A 22951-nucleotide genomic window follows, 5' to 3' on the forward strand; every position below is an offset into this window, starting at 1 on the left:
TTTTAAATCGTTTTGGACAAAAGTCTCCTAGCTCCGCTGCGTACCGGCCACTGGAGGGCGACAGCACTCTCCCAAAGCTGGTGCGTGACCATCAGGGATCCTGGTTTTCTCTGATTAAAAAACCCCCCCAATTTTTGGTTTAAAAAAAGTAACCCCAAATCCACATTTTTCCATGAATAAAATGAAACATTACTATCTATCTATCTATCTATCTGTTAGTGGTGTTTCATTTTAATCATGGAAAAATGTGGGTTTGGGGTTACTTTTTTTTTAATGGATCATTGGGGTTTTTCTTTAAATCAGAGAAAATCAGGATCCCTGGGATCGTCCTGCCCTCTTAAAAGGGCAAGGGCCCTTTGCAGAAGGTGAGCGCCCAATAACTTCAGCCATACCCTGTGGCTGACCTGAAAGCCACGCAGCCCTGCAGCAGCAAACTCCTCTCGCCTGTGCTAACGGCAGATAAGGCTTCCCTCGCAATATCTGAGAAAGAGGGACCCATAAATAACATCTGTATACATACGGTGTTTATGTGGTCATTTGCTGGAGATAAAGTCAATCTAGCACGGTGTAAAAATATTATAAAAAAGCAAGTTGGCTTTTGTAGGTTCCAGTGGCGTCGAGACAGTGAAAACTGGAAAGGATGTTTCCTGCTGGATAATAATTTTGCCCGCTTTAACAAGGCGTTTTGTATTTCGGCGCAGCGCTTTTATGAGGAGCAATGCAGCATCTTATTTGGGTTGTCAGTAATCCTTACCTAAAATATGGAGCCCATTTATGGAACATTACAAAGTGAGCCTTTATGGTGATAAAGTGGCATTAATCAGTAACGAGTAAATAATGTAATATATTTATTTTCCATTAGCTATTTACTCACTGGCATGAATGCATTGGGAAAGTGCCTGGGGGGCCCATGAGGAGCGAAGAGGAAATCAAACCTTTGTCGCTGGTATTTTGTTTCTAAACAGATCTCCCCAGCTCTTGCTGAGCTATATGGGAGAGAAGAAACAATGCAATTAATTTTGGAAGGGTGCTAGATCTTTTATGTCTTTTATATACAGCGGGAGAAAACTGGTCTGTATGCAATTGAATTAAAAGCTCTATGGGCTGGTTTAGCGGATATCCTCAGCATCCTCAGGGAGGGCCAAGTTGTCGGGGAACTGGTGTGATCCAGGAGATGCCGTATTGCATCCAGATCCACAGCAGCTGGGTTTTATTCCTGTTTCTGGTCTTCTGCGTGAAGTCAGGCTAGTGTCTTCACCTTCAAGTGCCTCAGTTTCCTCGCCCTTCCTCTACGTGGCTTGTCCATTTTATATTGGATTGACTCAGACCTGTGCTGAAACAGAAGGATATGAGGATGACATGGATAGAGCGGGTTTGGGCAGACTCTCAGGGAAATGCCAGTGGTAACTAAGAGTGAAACAGGCCGTTGAAACCATGTGGAGGAAGCACTACCACCTCATTCAACTCAAACGAGCTCCGTGTCCCCAGCCTGTATCCATCTGCATGGCTCTAACTGTAAGGCACACACTAGTGCAAGGGGTAAAACCCTCATTTCTGAGATGATGCAGATCTAGATTGGCTCCAGTGCTAGCCGCGTAGAGAAGAGCGTTTTTGCACCGCCTCGCAGGCAGATGAACTAGCTGGGATGGAGCAGCCCACCGCCCTTCGCCCTCTTGGCGCTCTCTGCCCCTCTTACCAGCTTACACTTGACATTTCTTAAATATTTGGGGCTTTTTTTGGAAGCACTGGTCACCGAATGCACAGCCTGCCTTATTACAATCCTTTATCATACACTGCTTTCAGCAGGCGCTCCAGAATCAGATACGCGTGGTTTCTGTAACGCTGATTATCCCTGTCCACGTGCTGTTTGCGTGGGTATTAATTCCTGTTGCAACAGTGGCAGTGGCGCTCCGCACCATGCCTCTCCCTGCCTGGCGCTCAAATCAGTGTGAGCCATGGTTTGGCAGGAGCCGTGCATCCACCCCCCCTCCCTTTTTTATCCCCATTATCCTACAGGAAAATCTGTTGCCTTGCTGCGGTCTCCCAAGCCCCCGGAACGAGGGGCTGATGGTTTTTTTGTTTGAAGAAAGCTGCCTCTGTCACTTTTGATATCTTCTGTTTTTTGTATGCGGAAACACAAAGCACAATTAGAATACAGTTATATATCCTCATAGTTATTAAAGCTTGGATTAACATGACATAAAGTTTTGTCTGGGGAGTCTTTTGCTATGGCTCAGGGAGCATTTTTGTGTGACAGTAATAGGCTACAGTTAATATACTTGAATGATACTAGAATCTGTGTAATAAGACAGAACAAAAGGGGTTTATTTGAAGCTGAATTACAAAGGTGGAATTATCATTGTGAACAATCCACTGAGATCGGCGCTTAATTATTGTATCTTGTGTTATTCTAGCATAATAAAGTGCAGTCAGTGAAGCAGGGTTTAAAAAAAAATATATATATCAGGGGGACATCTTGTCAATCATTCAGGATTGATGCATGGACCCGTCACCACCTTCTTAACACCAAAATCCTCCCTTCACCCGTCTCCGCAGTTTGTTTGATTTACGGAGCCCGCTTGCCATGATTCGAGGCTTTTTTGTATCATTTTTAAGCAAGATTCATCACCGGGACATAATCCATTAAAATAGCTTTTGGCCAAAAAAAAAGCAGATATGGTTTGGGTTTGAAGGTAGAAGGTTTAAAACAGAATGTAAAAAAAAAAAAAAACCCAACCCCCCCCCCCCCCAAAGCCTAAACCAGCTACCAGCCACTTTTAGAGAAAGAAATTGGAGGTGTTTTTATTCTCTGGGTTTTGCAAGAGAAAAAGGAATGGAAAGGTAGGAACACTTTTAACCACTGTTTTCCCAGTGCTGCATAATTACACGCACATCTCTGCAATTAGGTTGGAAGCACAGTTCTTTTTTTCCCTTCCCTTCCCTCCTTAATGCACTGGTGACTCAGGGTGAATGATTTAAACCAGTCAGTGTCAGGATAATCTCATTACTATCCAGATTTTATTTCACATCTATACTTATAACCCCTTAAATGGCTTAATTGTTTTGACAAGCCAGAGAGCTGCAAGAACTTGACCCATGAACTGCTCAGTTAAAAAGGGGGGGATGGGGGTTTTGCTCAGGTGTTGTGCTCGATGCGGCGCTTCGGCATTAACCGGTTCCTGCTGAAAGAGTGGCTGTGTCCTGCTGCTGTAAAAGGGGTGCACGAGAGCCGTGCCTGTCTGGATGGTTGTCTCCGTCCGTCATGCCCCGCTTCCTCTCAGTCAGGAGTTGGAAGGCAGCGACCAGTTGATTTCCTGGAAACGATACGTTCGGATTGAGTTTGCATGACCTGGGGCTCCTGGAAATAAAAACACAACAAGTACGCGCGTGCATGTGCAACAGGAAAGCAGGACACCTATGGCATGCTGTTGTAAACGTACGTTCTGCAGCTTAGCGTCAAAAATAGCCCCCCGCCCCCCTTTATTTCCTCCTTCCAAGGATACAAGTGTTAATTAAGATGAACTGTCATTGCCATTAAACCTTTCTGTGACGTCAGTCCAGTAATCAAGGTCCACTGTCTAGTGGTGAGCGGGCGTCTGGATGAATTGTGAGTCACCGTGACCATGGAGCCTCAGTTTCCGCACCTGGAAGAAAGGTTTAGCACCTAGTGAAGTCTAGCTCTTCACCATGCAAAAAAACAGGCTACAGAAAGGCAAGCTATGATAGTATTCAGAACTCGTGGTAGAGACCATATCTTTTATTAGAGCAACTAGATGGTTGCACAAAAAAAAAGTCTTTATTTGCAAGCGGTATCCCTGAAACTATGATGGAGCTCATGGCCACTCTTCACTAGTCACCAGAGCGCTGGGCACCAGATGCAGTTTTTTGAAAGGGGCTATTATTCTTTTAAAGGATAAACCTTTCTTGCTTAACTTACCTGTCTCTCGCTATTTCTTCCATGCCATGTGTTCACTTAAATTTCCCTGCAGAGACCTTTCTTTATACCGCCAGCTTCATGGAAACAACCAGCACCCCAGCTTTTCCAGTGTCTCATCAAGTGTGTGGAGTGTGATCATCTTACCTTTGTATCCTAAGTTAAACCTTTGCCCACATCCAAAAACTCCTTTGTGGGAAGACGTCTCTCTGTGAATGTATCTTCTTTATTTATAAACCAAAAGAAAATCGTTCCTTCTGCACCCAAATCGATGGCTGGGCTTAAATAGCTACGGGAAGCTGAATGACTGAAACCTGGAGCAAAAACAATATTGCTCCTTCTGCCGTAGGGCCTTAAATTTAAAATAAAAAAAAATCTAAATACCATGATTATGCCCATGTAATCCCAGTGCTATCCAAGGGTAATTAAAAAATACAGCTGAAGCTTGTTGCCTTTCTTGTTTTCAAATGAATAGTTAAGTATCTGTCAAAATGATGAGCACTTCCATTGTTGACATGTGTAAAAACTCAATTTACCCACCAATAAGTGCAGTTCATGGACATTAAAGCTCTCTCAAAACAATATGACACCTGGGCACAGCAGGACACGCTCACATTAGACAAGTGCTTGAATGGGCACCCCATTAAGCTAAGGTGTTAGAGGATGCATGGCATACCCCATCCAGGAGCACTAATTGCTTTCGTTTTAATATTGTATTTAACCTTAATAGCCTGTTCTCCTAGGTGAATTGTTTTGCCTCGAATTTATTATTGCATCCCTAGAAATTAGACCAGCAAGGAGGCACAAAGGGTGGAGTTGAAGATGATAATGAAATCAAAGTTTTCTTAAAACAGATAGACCTTTCATATGTTGTCGATCTCGGATGGGAACTTGAGTGTGCCAGCTAAGTATTCAGCCAGATTCCTGTCGCCGTAGGTTATAAAGAAAGAGAGCAAACTACAAATTAAATGATCGCAACAGCATCCCCTGCCCAGCGATTCTCCCTCTAAAACATGGTAGAAGAAGGGCCACAATATAATGGCGATGCATTATTCATCACTGATTATTTATTATTAGCATTAATCATTATAAGTGACGGCTGCTGCGATTGTTGTCGTCGGTGGTGCCTAGGTTTATAGGAGGGTTCCCCGCAAACGCTCCCTCTTGGTTCTTTATTTCATTAACCTCTCTTAAATTGTCAGAAAATCGTTGGTGGTCTGACCTAAAACCGCAAGGGAAAGAATTCAAAGGCAAGTGCTGATGCTGTCTCCTAACTTCTGATCCTGAATTGGAAGTGGGAATGACTCTAGTGCCGAAGTGACTTAGGAGCATTAGCTTTAGTTCATTGTGACTCAGAAGGTCTCTGGGTTCCTGACTCATTTCTGATGCATTGAGGAAGCACTAGGGTCTTGGACTGCAAGTCAGGGGATGGGATCCGTCACAGACCGGCTCTGTGACCTTGGGCCTGTCCCGGCAGCTCTCTGTGCATTCAGACCATCAGCTCTTTGGAGCAGGGAGCATGCAGTGAACAAGGGAGGCACTCTCCTAATACAAGCCATAAATAATAGGTGTCATGAGTTGGGTCTCAGTTAAGTTCTCATCACATAAACCATGCTGCCAGCTGGCACAAATTTGCCCCTTGTTAGCAGCCCCCTCCCCTCCCCCCCCCCACACAGAAGCCAAGGGCACTTGTCTTTGAAGTGACCTGGCATAGCGGGGTGCAGAATTTTGCCCTGCTGTGCTGTGCTGCATTTACTCTGTGGCTAAAGAGGAGGCTTCAGACTCCAGAGATACCAGTGCATCACCTTCCAGCAGCACCGCGAGACGCAACACCTGCTTCAAAACCCCCCCAAAAACTTCAGTTGTAGATTAAGAATATTTTCCATAAATTAAAAATAACCAAACAAACCAACCTTGAACTCATAGATACAAACCACCCTTGATTTTTCTTTCTTCTTTGTTTTTTTTTGTCTGCCTAGAAAATATGGCTCAGAAAAAATAGCATTTAATATGCAAGTCAGTATATGAAAGGAACAAAAAGGGATCGAGCAGGAAATAAAATGAAACTTCTTTTCATTACAGCCGAGGGAAACTTAGATGAGTTTTTCTTTGCTAATAAACGACAGGGTTTCATTCCGCAGCTGAGGCTTTTTCTGAAGCTGACTATAGCAATTGTTCATATTCTTTTTTTTTTAAACTCTGTGCAATAAAAAAGCCCTTCATGCACCAAGAACCATAGTAATGTAATACTTGTCTTATCTTCACACTTACTCAGCAGGTATTTACAAAGGGGCAGTGGGAAAGTCTTTAAACTCTATCCTGTTACTTTGCTCCGGATGTCTCCTAATCAGATCTACTTACCTGCGTCTGTCCTATGCTGAGACGGCACCACAAAGGCACGTGGGGGTTTTGAGTTTTGCTCCATTTCCTTTCCATGCAGCTTTAACCAGGCTGCTTTCTTCCTGACAAAACAAGCTCCGTTCTGTGCTGCCATATGTCTTAGGGGCATCACGTTAAAACCTATAGGGCTAGTATGGTTCGTTTAGTAGATGAGCAAAGTCTGTAATTTTCTGTTGAGTGTTTGTACACACTGCTGGTGGTGCGTGTATTTTTCTAGACGTCTCGCAACTGGATGAAGATCAGCTCATTGTTCTTCGCTGGCTAGTATGATACGGTAACACAGCACGCACCATGTGCAGTATTGCCAACCCCAGCGAGTCAAAAATCAAGAGACAAACTCTTAAAAAATTAAGAGATTTGGTCATCATAACAGCATCATAAGATGCTGTTTTGGAAGTATAAACCGATATGCAGATATATTGACCATTGGTTTATAAAACCTATTAGCCACTTAACTTCTAATAGGTCAGATTTATACAAAAACTGTATTACTACCTCAAAATTATGCAGGTACAGCTTTGTATGGGTGGGGGTGGGGTGTGTGTGTGTGTGTGTTATTTATGAAGGCGTGGGGGTGCATGTGGGGTTTGGAGCCTAGGGGGTTGGTCCCCGTATACCTGGCAGGATGCGGGGCACTGTGGGTCAGGAGGGAGGGGCAGCAGCAGGGCTGGGGGGGGTTTTGGCTTGGGGGTGAGGGGCAGGCACACAGACACACAGCACCGAGCAAGTAAGTCTGTGGAGGGAAGGGGCAGGGGGAGAGGGAAGGAGAGTGGGGGGCAGATTGAGCTTCCCATAGTGAAGGAGGGAGTGGCGCAGGGGCTGGGGTGATTGGGGCTCTGGGGCTTGGGGTGGGTCATGTGAGAGCCATGGGAAGCCTGCCTTCACCCCATGCATAGATATGGGGGGCATGTGCCCCCCATGCCCCAGAGATGGGCTGCCCACTGCAGGCTGGGACTCTATGCCCTGCTGCCTTTGCCCTGGTTGCCACATGCTGGCCATGCTGCACATCCCCTGCCTGCCTGGTGGTGGGAGGCACAACATGGGGTCGTGTGGCTCCTGAGGCAAAGGCAGCAGGGCGCAGAGCCCCAGCCCACAGGAGGCAGCCCACCTCTGCCCTGCACACAAACCTAGGGGACATGTGGCCCCCCCATGCCTCCCCTGGGGGTGTGGCCTGGACAAGCCACCCATGGCTCTGTCACATGACCCACCCCAGCCCCAGGGCCCCATTCACCCCATCACCTGCCCCTGCCCCACTCTCTCCCTCACCTAGGGGGCCTCGATCTGCCTCCCACCCCTTCCCTCCACAGACTTAGCTATTCGGTGCTGTTCTACAGAAAAAATCCTGAGATTTCAGAGTTCTGCCACGAGAACATGAGTTAGACTTAATTTGACGTAGAAATTGCAAGTCTCCTGATAAGTTTGCGAGAGTTGGCATCGCTGCATGTTTTAGGGGGTTATGGGTTGACCAGTGGTTCCCATTCCCATTGCATCTCATTGTTTTCCTTGCCAAAGCATGTCTATTTAGGAAGGCCCTGATGGGACCTAAACACGTGCTTAAAGCAGAGACGAGCTTAAACATCCTTTAGTTAAGACGGCTTTCCCGAACTGGGGCTGGTGCGTGAGTGTGGGCAGTCTATCACTTTGGCATCCCCCCTTTTTGGATGCAGAGGGAGGATTTTTGACACTCCCTCTGGTACATGGCCTTTAATGGGTCTCTTCTTTGCTTTGCATCAAGTTAATGGCATGTTTGTTTATAGCAAACAAGACAGCTGCTCCGGCTGCATTGCTCCATCACTGGGAGAATACCAGATTATTTAGGGAGAAAAAGATTCCCTAGCTCACTTCATCCAAAGAACCGAAAGTGCTTCGCAAACATGTGAAACTGCCTCTAATTTGAGAGAGGCTGTATTATTCATCCTAAGTATCGCTCTCTCCTGGAAGACTGGGACTTGCCCAAAGTCATGCAATTCAGTGGTCACGCTGGGCACAGAAATGGGCCTCGCTAGAGCCATTGAACAGCACCCTCGCTGCAGTGTGAGCTGGTAGCTAAGACCTCGCAGGTGGGATCAGCTCTGGCAGGTCCACGTCAGCCTAATTTCCGAGACTGGCACAGCCTGAAAGCCTCATCCGATCGCCCCGTGACTTCCCCTCGAGCCTGCAAGGTGCTGCATTTATTGACGTGCCAGCCCACCAGTTAGCACAGCCCCATTGCATAATTTCCCTGGCTCTTCCCAGTAAATTGTCAGAGCAGAATTCATCTTTCTGCCTCTTCTTCGTCTCCATTTTGAAAATAATTTAAAACTCGACGTGTCTAGCATAGCTTAAAAAGCAAAAAATCTCCAAACCATGCAGCCTGAGACAGGGGACGGGCTGTCCTCAAGGGCTGGTAATAGAAGACCGAGAGGACTTTGGTGTTAGGTCATCAGTTTGAATCGAGCGTAGGTCATTAAAGAGACTGGGCTCGTGCTCTCGGTATTTGACCGCCTGGGTGAAATGAGTGGAGTGGGTCAGGGTAGGACCCAGTGGACTCAAGAAGGTGCTGTGGTATCGCTTCATCAGAACCCCATTAGCTTAGTGGGCTTTGCCAGCTTGCAGCTCTGGCTCTCACGTGACCTTATGGATGGTCTCAGGAGCAGAGACCAGGGACCCTGTTGACCCAGGAGACCGAAATCTCTTCTTACTCCCTTGTCTGTGAGTGCAGGTCTCGACCGAGTTCTGTGGCACTGCTGGGCGGTGACAAGCAGGAGCATGGCAACCTTTGTAGTGCTGTATGACTTGTCGCATGGCTATGTTCCCATCAAAAAACCTGGCAGAAGAGGTAGGAGACAGGGATGTGCAGAGGGGGCAGTGTGGTCTAGGAGATGATGCATTAGGCTGAAGCTCAGGGGACGTGGGTTTTCTTCCTGTTTCTGCCAGCGTCCTGCTGGATAACTTTGGGCAAGTCACTTCGCCTCTTTATGCCTCCATTTTCCCACCTGTAAAATGGGTCTGCTTCTGCTGACTTCCTTTTTAAAGCACTCTGAGATCTCCCAATGAGACATGTCTAGGAGTTAGGGCGGGAGTGGGCAACATACAGCCCACAGGCCGGATTCAGCCCAGCGAGGGATTTTATTTGGCTTGCTGTGGGTCCCTCCATCTTGCCTGGCCCAGGTGTGGGGGGCAGCCTAGGCTGTGGTGTGTGTGGCTGGTCCCTCTGCCTGCAGCCCTGCGGCAGGGCTAAGGTGGCACAGCAGCCGGACTCTGCTTTCCTGGCAGCCCCCGCAGTGGCAGCTCTTTTTGGACCTGGCCCCACTATGTGGGCACCCCAACCCGCCCATCCTGCACCCACTGCCAGGGGCACCAGGAGGAGCAGGTGGGCAGGGTCTCCAGGACCCCTGTGGCAGGGTGCACTCAGCCAGGCAGATGGGCTGGGGACCAGCGCCCGGGAGTTGGGAGGGCGGCTGAGGCCAGGCAGTGATGGCATGGGGCCAGGGCAGAGCCACGATGCAGGGCCGTGCCTGTCTGCATGCACTTGGTTTACAATTCATAACAACGAGGCTACCAAGCTGCTCTGCACCAAGGCAGTCATTAAACCTCTCAGTATTCATTCACACTACAAATTCCGAAGGTCTGTTGCCGTCCGAAAGTCGAAACTATCTGGGTGGAAAATGTCTAGTGCCTTTTTGGCCTGGGCTGGCTCCCTCTCCCTGCAGCACAGCAAAGTGGACCGAGCTGAGTTTAGCTTAATTACAGTATCATGCTAAACAGCGATGGCCTCTTTATTGCAGCCTAGTGTTTTCAAACAGTGGGACCTGCAGAGCTGAGCTTTATCCTGCAGAAAATGTCTTTTTTTTTTTTTTCCTTAAAGAAAACCACAGGGCCTTGTCCACACGCACCAGCTGTCTTGCTTGCACTGTGCAGATAACAGCCAAAGCGGTGCCACCACGAGAATGAATGCAGCCCTACCAGCGCGCGTATTGCTATAACTATTTTTGCATCCGCGGAGCTACACCCCAGCGCAGAATCTGGGCGGACCAGGCCTAACAGGCAATACATCTTAAGTATTGTTTGGAAAAGAAAACAGATTGCGACTCCTCTGCCTTAATATGGCCGTAATATGCAAACGAGCAGTGTGAAGGGAAAAAGAATTATTTCTGCTGACGGCAGCTAATGTTCCATGAAAGTAAAATCGCAAACTGCCTTGCACCTGGCTTGCTAAAATGCTGAAGGAGCAATGTTCTCCCCAGTACCCTGGCGGTGGCATTGCCTCAAAGTTTGTAGTGGAAAGTTTAAAAAAAAAAAAGTACAAACACCCCCCTCCCCAAAACCTGCTTTTCCTTACTCACCACGTGGTACTGTTAAGGCTTTATACTGGACAGCAGAACATTTTAATTCTAGCTGGGACAGCTGGCCTAGGTGAGACTGTATTTATCCGGGAGGGTAAGTCACAGATTGTTAGTACTGTACTGGGATAAACTGGTTGCCAGCTTTTGCATTTCTCCTGTAAGTCTCATGCTGCCTGGTGCTCTTCTTAAAGCTTCAGTTGGCTGACTGATGCGATTACTTGAGACTCTCAGCTTTTATTAAAAAAGGGCTAAGTTCCTAGGCCGCCTCATCATGACGGAAAGTAAGTCTGCAAAATGTAAAACCTATTTCCCAAATGTCCTTATGGAAATGAAACAGGACCCCAGTGTTTTTAAAATCATGATATTTTAAATAAACCCTCAAGATTTCTTGTGCCTGACTCGTGATTTTTTTTTGCATGCTTGAAGTGGCAATACTGGGAACGGCCAATTAATGGAGGACAATTGCGGATCCTTTTTTTTTCATTCATGTGTAGAACTGGCCGGAGGATGGGGCAAGTTATTTATGAAGAGTTCTTGAATTGTTGGGGACAACTGGTTTAAAATGACATGTGACTATTACTCAGAGAGTGGTGTGTCCATGCGCGTGTGTTGATGGGGAATACCTTGATTATATGACTCGAAACCTAAGCATGCGAGAAACGACTCCTCTGATGACACAGGAGAGCTGGGCATTCAAGGTCCAGGCTTGATGAGATTGTAACCATGTGCATTGTCATTAAAAGTATCTGTAGCTTAGTTTCTCCACCTGTTCAATGGGTGAAATGCACATCCAGATGGGTTGATGCAGAGCGAGTTTAGCATCTGCAGAAAGAGCTCCGGGATCCTCCAGTGCAGGATTCGTACTAGATTATGCTCATAATAAATCCGAGCTTGCAGCCGCACTACTGAGATCAGCCTCTTCCCTTCCTTGCATATTTGGCCGTATTAAGCAGCCAAGAACATTTGAAACTTAGTGTATTTAAAAGTTGCTTCTAAACAGATCCCTTCACATGGACCCGCTTTGATCCCACAAAACACTTCTAAGGGCAGAGGTTTTTGGCCTGGGGTTGCATTGCAGCAGCCCTGCTGTCGTTCACACTTGCATTCTGTTAATCTAAGACTACAGCTGCACGTAAACACGTGGATCATGTGCCATCAGATCAAGAGACGAGTGGGGATGCCTGTTCTGTGTCCTTGCTCTGTTACGTTAAATCATGTCTTTAAAACAACACAGCCTCTCTAGGAGGCGGCCTGCAGTGTTTCATGCTGGGTATGCTGGGCAGCAGATATCTGCTGTGATGGAAACCAAGAGGACAGATGGTGCAGGGTCCAAGGGGCTAGTCTGGTGTTTGGGACACCCAAGTTGCAATCCCCTGCTCTTCTGCAGACTTCCTATGTGACCCCGGGCAAGGTGCATACGGCTGTCTCCTCCATGCAGGGTTGAGTTGAGTTATAGTTCGTCTTGCATGGACAAAACCAAACCCCTCAACCCGAATGCGCAGGCACTTCTAACCCAAGCTGCCTAGCCCAGCAGAGGGACATGGGGACAGCCTCGTGCAGATGCCAGCACAGCTGGAACAGCTGCAATTCCAGTGGCTGCTCTTCTTGAGCCAGGAGGAGTGCATTAAAGTGCAGGTAACTGCCACGAGGACATAACCCCTCTTTCTCTGTGGCAAGGTTCTCCACATAGCAGCACTTTGCCTTAAGGAGGATGAAAGCATTGCAGATTGTGAGGACATCAGATATTATGGGAAGTAGCGGAGGTACCCGGTCATATAGAAGGACGAGGACTTTTCGTCAGGAGGGTGCTTCAGTGGCTTTCGTATTCTCTTATATTTTTGTGTCTGCTGCAGATGCTGGAGAAGTTGGAAGTCCTGGCAGATGTAGCACGCTTGGTCCCACGGCTTTCCTTAGAGACAGCCGAGCCTGGGTGTTATTCGGGGCACTGTTGCATCTCACTGTATCCTGCCCACCCGTTAGGACTTGCACTCAGCTGTTAGGAAGACTCAGTAGTACTGAGCCATAAGCAACACTGCAGGCAGGAAAAGGCTTTTACCCCCAGGGATCAGGTTGTGGCGAAAGTGGCTGTAAAGCGTTGCTGGTGCCAGGAAGCAACCTGTGGGCTCCTATTAGCTGCATGACTTAGCGTGGCAGAGGGGCAGTAGGATTCAGTAGACCCTGAAAACCTTTCTGCATGTGATCTCAGGGTCAACCAGAGTAATGTTATTACTCATCTTCAAAGGTGCAGCCCCAGAGCCGGCATTGGCGCCTTGCTTTCCTGCCGTACCTGGCACGTTAAAAGTCGAACAACGCGCTGACTTGTGCGCGGGCCTTCGAAGTCCAGGAGTAGCCGCCGCGCTCGTTGGCAAGCGTTTGGGGCGCTCCTTGCCATGTCACGGCTGGTGAGCGAGCTCTGAGATTAACGTGATTGAGCGACTGTTTTAATTTCAGCCCTGATGGAGCAAAATTAGTTACAATGATATGTGTGTGTTGAATAAAATTGTAGTTTTATTAGCTGTAATTGCTAAAGAAGACTTTTTAAAGACTTGACTGCTGGGGGGAAAAATTACTGGCACTGGAATTTGTTCTTGCACAGTACGGCATTGATTATTATCATGGAACATAATGTCTTAGCCCCTGGTTGGTAAGCCATCATTGTGATGCACTGGGAAGCTCTCGGTGAGGGACTTAAGTGCATATCTATAACCCACTGGGGAGTGTATGTTATAGGTCTCTCTCTGCCTGAGCTATAGAGAATGTGAATATATTGCAGCCTGGCTAGCGAGCCTTCTTTTTTTAGGTTACAATGGAGCCGCTTATACCTTCAGCTCTGGAGTCTTGGGTTCAATCCCTCTTTTAGCCAAGATAGTACCCATTTTACAGCCACTTCGAATAATCTCATCAATGGGGGTACTCATGTGCTTCAAGTTAGGGATGGCTTAGTATCTTGCTGAATTAGGGCCCTAATGCGAAAGGTCCCCATCCACATTGGGGCTCTTAATCCGTGCGTCCATAGGGGGTGAGGACCAAACTATTCATTGGCAGAGTCTGCCCTTGTGGGCATCGCTGCAGTGCAGAGGTCTTCGTTACCACCATGGTTTGGAAATGCTGTTCTTGCTCCCCGGCTAAGCTTGTCCACTGATGAAACATGGTCTGTCTTGACCCAGCTGCACTTATCGTCCTAACCTCATTAGGAGCCAGTGCCCCTGTTTTAAACTCCATTTCCAAACTCAGGGCATGCATACATTGCAGGCGCCTTGTGCCAGGCTCACAACTGTCCCACGCTGCTCCATGAAGGCTACCTCCCAACCCAGAAACCACGTAACCGTGTCACACCATGCCGTCTTGCCCCCAGCACCACTTGATTTCCCATGTGGTAAGTGAGCCTGGTCAGGGCAGCGTGGTATATCGGGGGGCACTGCTCCTTAGCACAGTAAGTCAACAGCATAGACAGGCTTTCTGATTAAAGCCCATGGTAGACAAGGCCAGCAATTTAAGGGATTCACCCAACTTTGAGAGGATTCGATAATACGTGAACGTCCCTTGAAGTGTGTGGAACAGGGGGAAAAAGCTGTGTAGGGGAGTTTGAGGAGGGAGAGCAAGGGCAGAAAAGGGTAAAAGATTTGGTGCTTTGTTTTAATTTCATTGTAATCAAACCCAGAGGCTTGATATGGGGGAGCAATTCCCTCCCCCACCCGACTGTCTGGCATACCACATGCATTTGTCTTTGTTAATTTAGGTGGGGGAAGCTAGTAAATCTGCAGGAGCGCATTGCTGGCTCTTAGATTTCACTGGGGTATTTAAAATAATAGCACCTGACAGTTTACTAGCGGCTAAGAGGTTTTTCTGCTTCAGAAAGCAAAATATTGTATGAGTTGTGCAACGTGTATAAATAATTTGAGGAATTAGGCCAGAGTACCCAGAACACTTTTCAGCAAAGAGCTAAAGACTGGATAGAGCCGTAAAGTTTGCAGATGGGGAGGAGAGAGAAAATCACAACCCAGATGTGTGCTGTTGACTGTCATCCCTGTTTAATTTCCCTTTCTCCCTGGGCCTAATCTGAATTGCCAAAACGTTAGATTATAGTGCATTATTTCATTTGTCTGGCCTAATTCCTCTTTACCTTGAACAAATGAAAAACATTGCACTAAATCAGAGTGACAGTGCTCGCCCTGAAAGAGATCTTAATCTCCGACGTGTTGATGCAGAAATAAACGTGAAGAAAGACATATTTATACGTTCTCGATGTGGATTGGATGCGCTGGCCACTCCAGTTTGAAATTGGGGCATGTTTCTCAAAGCCATGACCCGAGGCGTAGACGTAAGAGCTTCCTGTGTATTCCTGTATTACTTTTATGAACCTGTATAATTTCCTCGTGCAGATTTTAATAGTTGATGAGATGAAGACTATAATGAGAAAGGATAATCAAAACATGGGAAATACAGAATCGCCTGTATTATGTACGGTGTGAGTATGAATCTAGATCATATTTCCAGCCTCCTGTTTTCTCCCACACTTATTCAAAATGTAGATTTCTGACTTTGGATAATGCTTTCTCATCATATTCACAGCCTCATTCACTCTGTAAAAATCTACACAAGGAAATTATAACAGTAATTAAGATATTGAAGGTACATGCTTAACATCTGTGTAGCACCTTTCATTTTGAAAGGCTTGCATTATGCTTTATAGAGCTGTGTTCCCGGATTGCTTCACATGTCCCCCGCAGCGCCCGCTGAAATGCGTCTACGTCTGCGGCGCAATATGGCAACTTCTTCCCAGCAATATGTACCACGGGGACTCAGGCTATGGACACTCATCCATACGTTTCAAAAGGGCAGCAGTTGTTAAATTCAGTTGTGTGGAAACCATGTAAACGCAGCCAAACCGCCCCAGCTTCTACCCTGGATGAACGGCTGGTATCGTCGAGGCACTGTCTCCGACTTGCTGTGTGATTTCCATCCAGCAAGGCACTTCCCCGTCTTCTTCCACCACTGATGGAAATGTGCATCCTGCTCGGGGGCTCCTGCTCACCTTGCCAGTCCACTCTCAGCTTCCCGTTGCGTGTTAAGCACTTGCTCAACTTCAAGTACAGTTGCAGTCGCCTCGTCCCCACTATTGCCCATTCTCCATAAGAGCTCGCGTGCCTGAAGTCATGTCCACATTGGAGGTTGGTGGTGGATGCTTGGGCGAGACGGGAGAGAGCTGGGTTTGGCCAGGCACAGAGGCGGATTTCTTCATCTGCGTCTCGCAGCTCTTTTTGGCAGGAGAGAAGAAATAAAACTCGGATGAGAGTATTGGATACCTGCCATTTGGTTGGCCTAGAAACCCAAGAGACCGGCAGCGGGCGGGTCATCTGGCCGACTTGCATAACATCCCAGCCTTCAACAACACTCGTCGTAGGGCGCTGGGCCCTGTTTCAGGAAGGAAGGAGCGTTGTCTTGTCTCACGTCATTCCCGAGCCCAGTCCTCTGCTCTCAAATGGTTGGATGCCACGCAGTCCCCAGCTGCGTAAGTCTGCAGAGGCCTCGCAGGAGTTTTTCTGGCAACATTAAGCTAGCACTGGTGGTACGCCAGTGATTGCAACTGCCTTTACGTCAGCCTCCCCCCCGCCCAGGTCAGGATCATGGAAATGAAAGATGCAACAGATAAGGGGCCAGATGTTTCCAGAGACGCTCTGCCCCCATCAAGATTACCAAAGTCAGGCCAAAGCTGGGAGCTTTTGAAAATACGCCTCGAGAAAGACCCATCACGTTGCATCCCAACCCCTGCAGAAGGGAGGGCTCCATCCTCCGTTACGCTGCGGCGGATGATACGCCGGTGCAAAGTTTGATCTTTGGCTGCTGGGCCTACCCGGTGGAAAAAAAGAGACAGGAGTTAAAAACCCCTGTGAGGAAGAGGGAAATAATGAATGAGGATTATTGCATGGTCTTGTACAGGAGGAATGAAATGCAATAAATGTAGAGCCTCCCAAAGTACAATTAAAAGCCATTTTATTTAGGTCACCCTAGTTTTGTTGCTTTAAATATATGCAGCTATTAAAGTGGGGAAAAATCAAATACATTTATCTCGGTAGATTCTTTTGTGAGTGGGTTGGATGTATTTTAAATAACCCTGGGAACCGTTAGGATTATTAAAGCCTTTGGCTCTCCAGTATTTTTTTTTTTTTTTATTATTCCTCTTCTTCCCTCTCTTTCTTTACAGACAGTGATTAAAGAAACTGTGTATCCCTCCTTTTTCCCAGGGCCCTGAGTGGATTGAAAAGGAACATTAAATAAACTAAAACCTATTACTTAGGCTTTATGTAAGAAACCTATTTTAGTTTTGTGTAGGGGCTGGGTTGGGTGGCGGTGTTGGGGGGGTGTATTAAGAAGTAAAGAGAGGCCTTTTCAGACTTATAAAGTATCCATTTATTACTGAAATTATCTATTGAGTTGTATGGAGCTTTTTTTTTTTTTTTGGCTAAGTGCTGAGACCTTGCGAGCATTTTGTAATACTCTCTCATTTGATGCTCTTAATTAGTTTGGATTAATCAGCTCCTTTAAGCCTCCACATCGAGCCGTGTGGGGATAATTGTTTTTGGTTGTCTATGTTACTACTTTGTTTAAATATAACCCTTCAGATTGTCAAGCGCCTTTTCAGAGACCCGGCCTCTCGCTGAGCATTTCGAAGGCCCTGGGACGGGTTGGCTGGTTGGTGGATTCGGGGGCGAGCCGTCTATGGGAGACGGTTGCTACCACGTTTTTCCTGCTGCTTCGCTGGGACCTGCGGCATAGATGCTGGGGTCGGGAGGGACCTCGGCAGATCATTGAGCCCGACCCCCTACAAAGCAACCAGTGAAATGGGTCGGATGGGGAGGCCCGGAGACCAAAGTCCTTCCTATCCCCACAAAGCAGGCAGGTGTAGACGTGTCTGTCTGCACTTGTGTCCTTACTATGCTTGGAGGAGAGAGGAAGGAGTTTTCTCTCCTCATCTTTTCAGGCCTGCCCCTCTTGGGTGCCTTCCAGCAAAGACACCTGCTCTGTAATGTTGAAATCTGTCCAGTGCCAAGCCATTTGTTTCCCCCCCCACCCCCAGGGCCAACAAGCAGCCCCCAGACAGCTCAGCTTGGGCCAGTTCAGCACCCAAACTGGTTTTGACTCAGCACCATTTCATTTATAAAACTCTGGGATTTTCATCCTCTACCGAACGTCCTGATTTGTAAAGTCCCACTGTGTAATGCCACCATCCCATGTCCTCTCAGTGAGAGGCTGGGCTTCGTGTAAGCCCCTCTTCTTTGAATTATCCAAAGTAATAAGCAACGTGCCGTGGACAATGCAGGCAACCCCCCCGCTTAAATCGGTTCCCGAAAGAAAACGAGCGTTAAGCGGAAATAGCGTTAAGTGAAACCGAAAGTTATTGGCGAACGAAGATGGCGACCACGAGCGCTTTTGACCAACCAAGACGGTGCCCGCGGGTGGCCTAACAAAACTTGCTGAGCGCTGAGTGGAATCGGGTATCAATGTAAAATGGGCGTTAGAGCAAAATAGCGCTAAGCGAAACGGCGTTAAGCGGGGTGGGGGTGGCTGTATAGTGTATCCTTGCCCTGGAAACTTCAGTTTAAACCTTTTAATTTCCTCTGCCCGTCGGCACCATTGGAGGGTCTTGGAAGTAGGCAACATGGTGCCTGCAAGCCACGGGTTGGTGACCACTGAGAAAGAGGAGCACGGCCTGACCCTGTACAGCAGGTCAGGTCAGTTGAGGGGCTAAGCCAGTAGTCCCCAGCCGAGGTAATTTCATGGCGACTTGGACCTCTGGAGCATCCTCCCCATCAGCCCGACTGGGCTCCCGCATTATCAGCAGGGCTGTTGTCCAAACCAGCTTTCTCAGGTTCGCCCGGACCTGGAGTTGGGAGAAATTAATTTCTGATGGGGTTGCAAAGCTTTTTCAGTAGGGACGTTTGTATGATTTGGTGATAGGGATTTTTTTTTTTATGCCCAGCGGGTGCCTTGATACGATGTCCACCTTCCCACTTCCCAGCAGGGAACGAGCGAGGTGGCTTTAGAGCTAAAAACCCAAGAGCGTTTTTACACATGTAAGTGCCGCAGCACCGGGCACTTTGCAAAGCAACTGCTATGCTTGCAGTTGTATAAGTGGTGAAATGCACACCAGTGCTGAGAAAATGGTGGCGGTGTGCTTTTGAATTAAAACGCATCGAAGGCGTTTCGGTTCAAAAGCGCACCACTGCCATTTGCTGCATGCAGACGTGCATTTCTGTGCTTATGCAACTGCATGCGGCGCAGCACCGTTCACATCAGCTCGCATGCAGAGCGGGCTCGATTAACCGAGTCCGTTCCGAAGCGGCGGATCGCCGGCATGTCGGGGCACAAAATGTATGTGTACAAACGCCCCTTGTGCCGGCAGTGTGGACTAAAACGCCACGTTCTCCACGGGGAAGCTGGAGTGGGCCGATCCTCTGCGGTCTGGGCATGGAGGGGGAACCTCTAAGATGCACTGGCCAAGGAGTTACGCTGTGCATTGTACCATCCGGGTAGAAAGTGAGGCCAGTGCCTAAGCAAATTATATCACAGCGGAGTCAGGTTGCCCTTCTGTGGCACGTTGTCATTCAAAATGAGTTGCCTTGAAATGAAATGGAAATTCAGCCTTCGAAAAAATCAGAGGTTAGCCTCTCACCCTCGGTAGGTCTTTGCATCTCTCTGCTTCCATTTGTCCATCAATAAAAGAGGGAGAGTGCTTTTTTCTCACCTGCATAAAGCACTTGGAGGACGTAGAAATGTAAGATTAGAAGCCGGGAGCCCCGTGTTAGGGAAACATTTTCCTTTCCTTTAAAGGGGAAGATGCAGACTGCTTGTTTTAACCAAGACCTGGGAGACGTGCTGCATCCAGCCCTCTCTAACAGCGCCAAATGACAGAAGGAGCCCCGGCGTGAGCCAGAGGGTTAACATGGGGATCATTATTGTGCGCTGCTACCAAATTCAAACCTACTTGAGTTTCATTTGTGTGGGCCTCTTCTTTTCTTTTTCCCCCTCTCTCTGAAATACAGCAAGATCAACTTGCTTACTACAGGGTTTATTCCCGGTACCTTCACTGTGTCCCTTATTTCTCCTTGATGAAGACTTAAACAAGCCGCTTGTGTTTGATTCATGGAGAACCGTGAGAAACGAGCTGTTTATGTGAAGCAGTGCGATTTTTTTTTTTTTTTTTTTTTTTTCATTCTATTCAGCCCTTTGTATATTCAAATTCTTCTAGTTTCAGTTCTTGCTGTTCTGCCAGATTTCCGTAGCATTGATGGGTTTTCTGAATTAATAAGTTTCTTTCCCTGCTCCTTAGGCTCCCCACCTCTGCAAGTGGTGAAAAGTTTTTTGTAACTGCACAGCCTTCTCCGTATTGATTTTTTTTTTTTCCCTCCGCTCTCCCCCATCTCAGCAGTTCTTAGATGTTTTATTTTGTAAAGCGTTAATAGAATTTTTCTTTCTCCATTGCACTTTATCTATTCAGGAGGTATCAAGAAGTCCCATTGTGTCACTGGACTATGGAGGAAAGAGGCTATTCTTCTGTTACAATGGCTGCCCTAAAAAGTAGCTCAGGGTGGGGTAAACTCAGAAAGGGCAGCGACGGAGATAAAATGTTCTGACCTTAGAAAAAAGAAAAGATAACCAATTAGGCATTGTTGAAAGGGCACCCACTGGCTTAAGAACACCCTACTGATTTAAAAAAAAAATTTTTTTTAGGGTATATTTTATCCGGAGGTTGGTCAAAATCCGGTCCAAAGAGCTGGTTTATCCCCTCGCGGTATTTCAGATCTAAATCTTGCCTTTATGATTTTGCTTCTGGGCTTAATCCAAACCTGAGATGCCTGCTTCCCGAGGGATAAAGCACAAATCTTTCAAGGATGGCTGCACTCTTGTGGCTTCCACCCAACGGGACCAAAGTCCCCCCAGGTCAGCCCACCAACCGTGCGCTCAGTCTTGTTATTGATTCCTGGTTCAATAAAGAAGCCCGGCTGCATTCGCAGCTCCGCGGTACTAGATCCTTTTGAAACGCGTGCAAAGCCCCTGCCCTGGGAAGCTTGCAGTGCAAGGGGGAGAGAGAAGGTGCATCGTTATCCTCCTCTGACACCTGGGCTGCTGAAGCCCAGAGAGATGCGGATGCGGCTTGCTCCCAGCCACATGCAGCAGGGTGATGGCAGAGCGCCCACATCTCCTGCAGCCCCGTGCAACGCCAAGGCCTATCCTCCTCTCTCGTGCGGGCTTTGGAGGAGCAGTGCAAGGGTTTTTCCCCCTTTGCCGTTCACCTCTAAGAAAAGGGCTGTGTTCCCATGGCCTGCAGCAAAGTGCTGAGGAGCAAAGATGAAGGTGCTTGGGGGCTTCGTGGTGCAAACATGAGTCAGCTCAGTGCTGCTTTCTAGGATAGGGCCAGGGGCAGAAGGATCCATGTCACTATGTGCATTGAATTCCTGTTAGGCACTGAGTCATTCCCTTTGCTCACGAGTCCCGTGAAGCAATGGCCTTTGGGCACCTGCTCCTTCAGCTCTCGTCTCTTAGTTGCCGAAGCAGCCTGCTACAATAAACTGGGCTTACGTACCCGTGAGCCCTGGTTAGGTCCCTGTGGATCTAAAATCTTCTGCTAAAAGAGTGGTGGGTTAGCTCCTAGAGGTGAGACCCTCCGTGTGCATGGGTCTCGCCTCTAAAGAAAGATCAAGAGCCGCACTCTGCTTGCGTGGTTGCACATGCACCCTGCGGTGAGGGAAGCTCTTCCCTTACAGCAGAGGTGAACGGCAATTCAGAGCCTTGCACAAACCATCCTGTGGTGATGACTAACTGGGTCGGGGATTGAAGGCTGAGCTCGATCTGTCCCACTGCGCACATGCTAGCAGTGTTGTCTGTGAGTCAGGAGACAACAGTGCTATGACCGGGCCTCCTCAAAGGATGCAGGTGAGCCCCAGGGCCCATTACGTGCGGCAATGGGGAGTTTGGGCAACGATTTGTGCAGTGTGAGAGATGTGTTTTAAACCCGTGCGATAGACCACTGTGGGGATTCAAGGGGGCTCAGTGCACAGCTCGGCTCCTGTGATGCTCGGCTTAGGGTGGAGAGAAGTGGGGAAAAACCATGCAGTTTTTGGAAGTGGCTCTTGCTGCCTGAACCTAGAGCTTAATCAGGCTGAAGCCTTTAAGAAGTTTAAAAATTGGCTGAGCAAACCCGAATCCTGGGACACAGATGAGTGTCGAGGGCTCTGGTCCTTGCTTACCCTCTGGCCATGCTGAAATCTGGGGGGGGGTGTTTCAAAGGGGGAGGAGGATGGGAGCAGGCCGAGATGACCCTAGCCATAATTCAGTTTGGAGTTGATGGCGTTGGCAAATCTCACCCAAGACGGGGGCAAAGACATAAGCAGAACGAAGGAAGCTCTTCCAGGTTGGGTGGTTTTTAATACCGCTCTGCCGACCTAAGTGGCTTGGACGATGCTGTGCTAGAAACCAGGTAAATCGGAGCCGGATCTGAAACGAGAGTTTAAGGTTTAACCGTGCTGTCATTTCTACTGAGTCTTGGACCCTCCTTTTTATACTGTAGTTGAAACGTCTCCACCCTGTGTTTTTAAGCCCGTTCCAAAAACGATGCTGCTGCCAAGCAAAGACAAAGGCTACTTAAAACAGACAAGAGTGACCTGTACAAAGGGTCTAATTGGGTCCCCGCCATAGTAATCTCTGCAGGGTGGATGCAGAGTATCACTTGACGTGCTAAGCATACAAGAGCGACCGATGCAGAGTCAGCTTTCCTCAAGCGAGTAGGTAAATGATACTTATTTGGCTTTGCACCATAGTATTTAAAAGGGAGGATGCCAGCGGTTGAAAGTTTTGTAGCAAACTACCACCCCGAACCGATGAGGAGAGCTGTTCTCTTGAGACCTTTTGCACCGTCGTCTAATTCCCTGCTAACCAGTAACGAAGCCAAGCTTTAGGGAGGTTAAATTCGACAGGCATTTTTCCATCAGGGTGCAGCATCGTCTCGCTGAAGCTGCCGGAGGCTCTGAACAGCAGCTTAAAATCCAGGATGCTGAGGAAGACCTCTCAGCAGAGCATCACATCAAAATAGGTGCAAGATGTAGGTGTGGCTGCACAGGCTCCACGTAGGTGGAATAAATCATGCAAATAGTAATGAAACTTGAAAGCAATTTTGCTGCACTTTAGTACATGCCAGGAGTCGGCTCTCTCTTCTGAAGTGGAAATGCCAAACCTGATGCGAATGAAACCTTTCCTCACCCAGCCCCGCTTTGCTCCAGTTGCTTTTCAAAAG

General features: G+C 47.8%; 1 protein-coding gene across 10 annotated transcripts in view; it reads left to right on the forward strand.

Moving 5' to 3' along the window:
• Positions 1-22951, forward strand: part of MSI2 (musashi RNA binding protein 2) — a 414613-nt gene that overhangs the window by 212998 nt on the left and 178664 nt on the right. The gene's annotated exons all lie outside the window — the stretch shown is intronic.

Source organism: Gavialis gangeticus, unplaced genomic scaffold (assembly GCF_001723915.1).
Source record: "Gavialis gangeticus isolate Ggan-Ray unplaced genomic scaffold, GavGan_comp1, whole genome shotgun sequence".
In the NCBI taxonomy this organism is placed as follows: domain Eukaryota; kingdom Metazoa; phylum Chordata; order Crocodylia; family Gavialidae; genus Gavialis; species Gavialis gangeticus.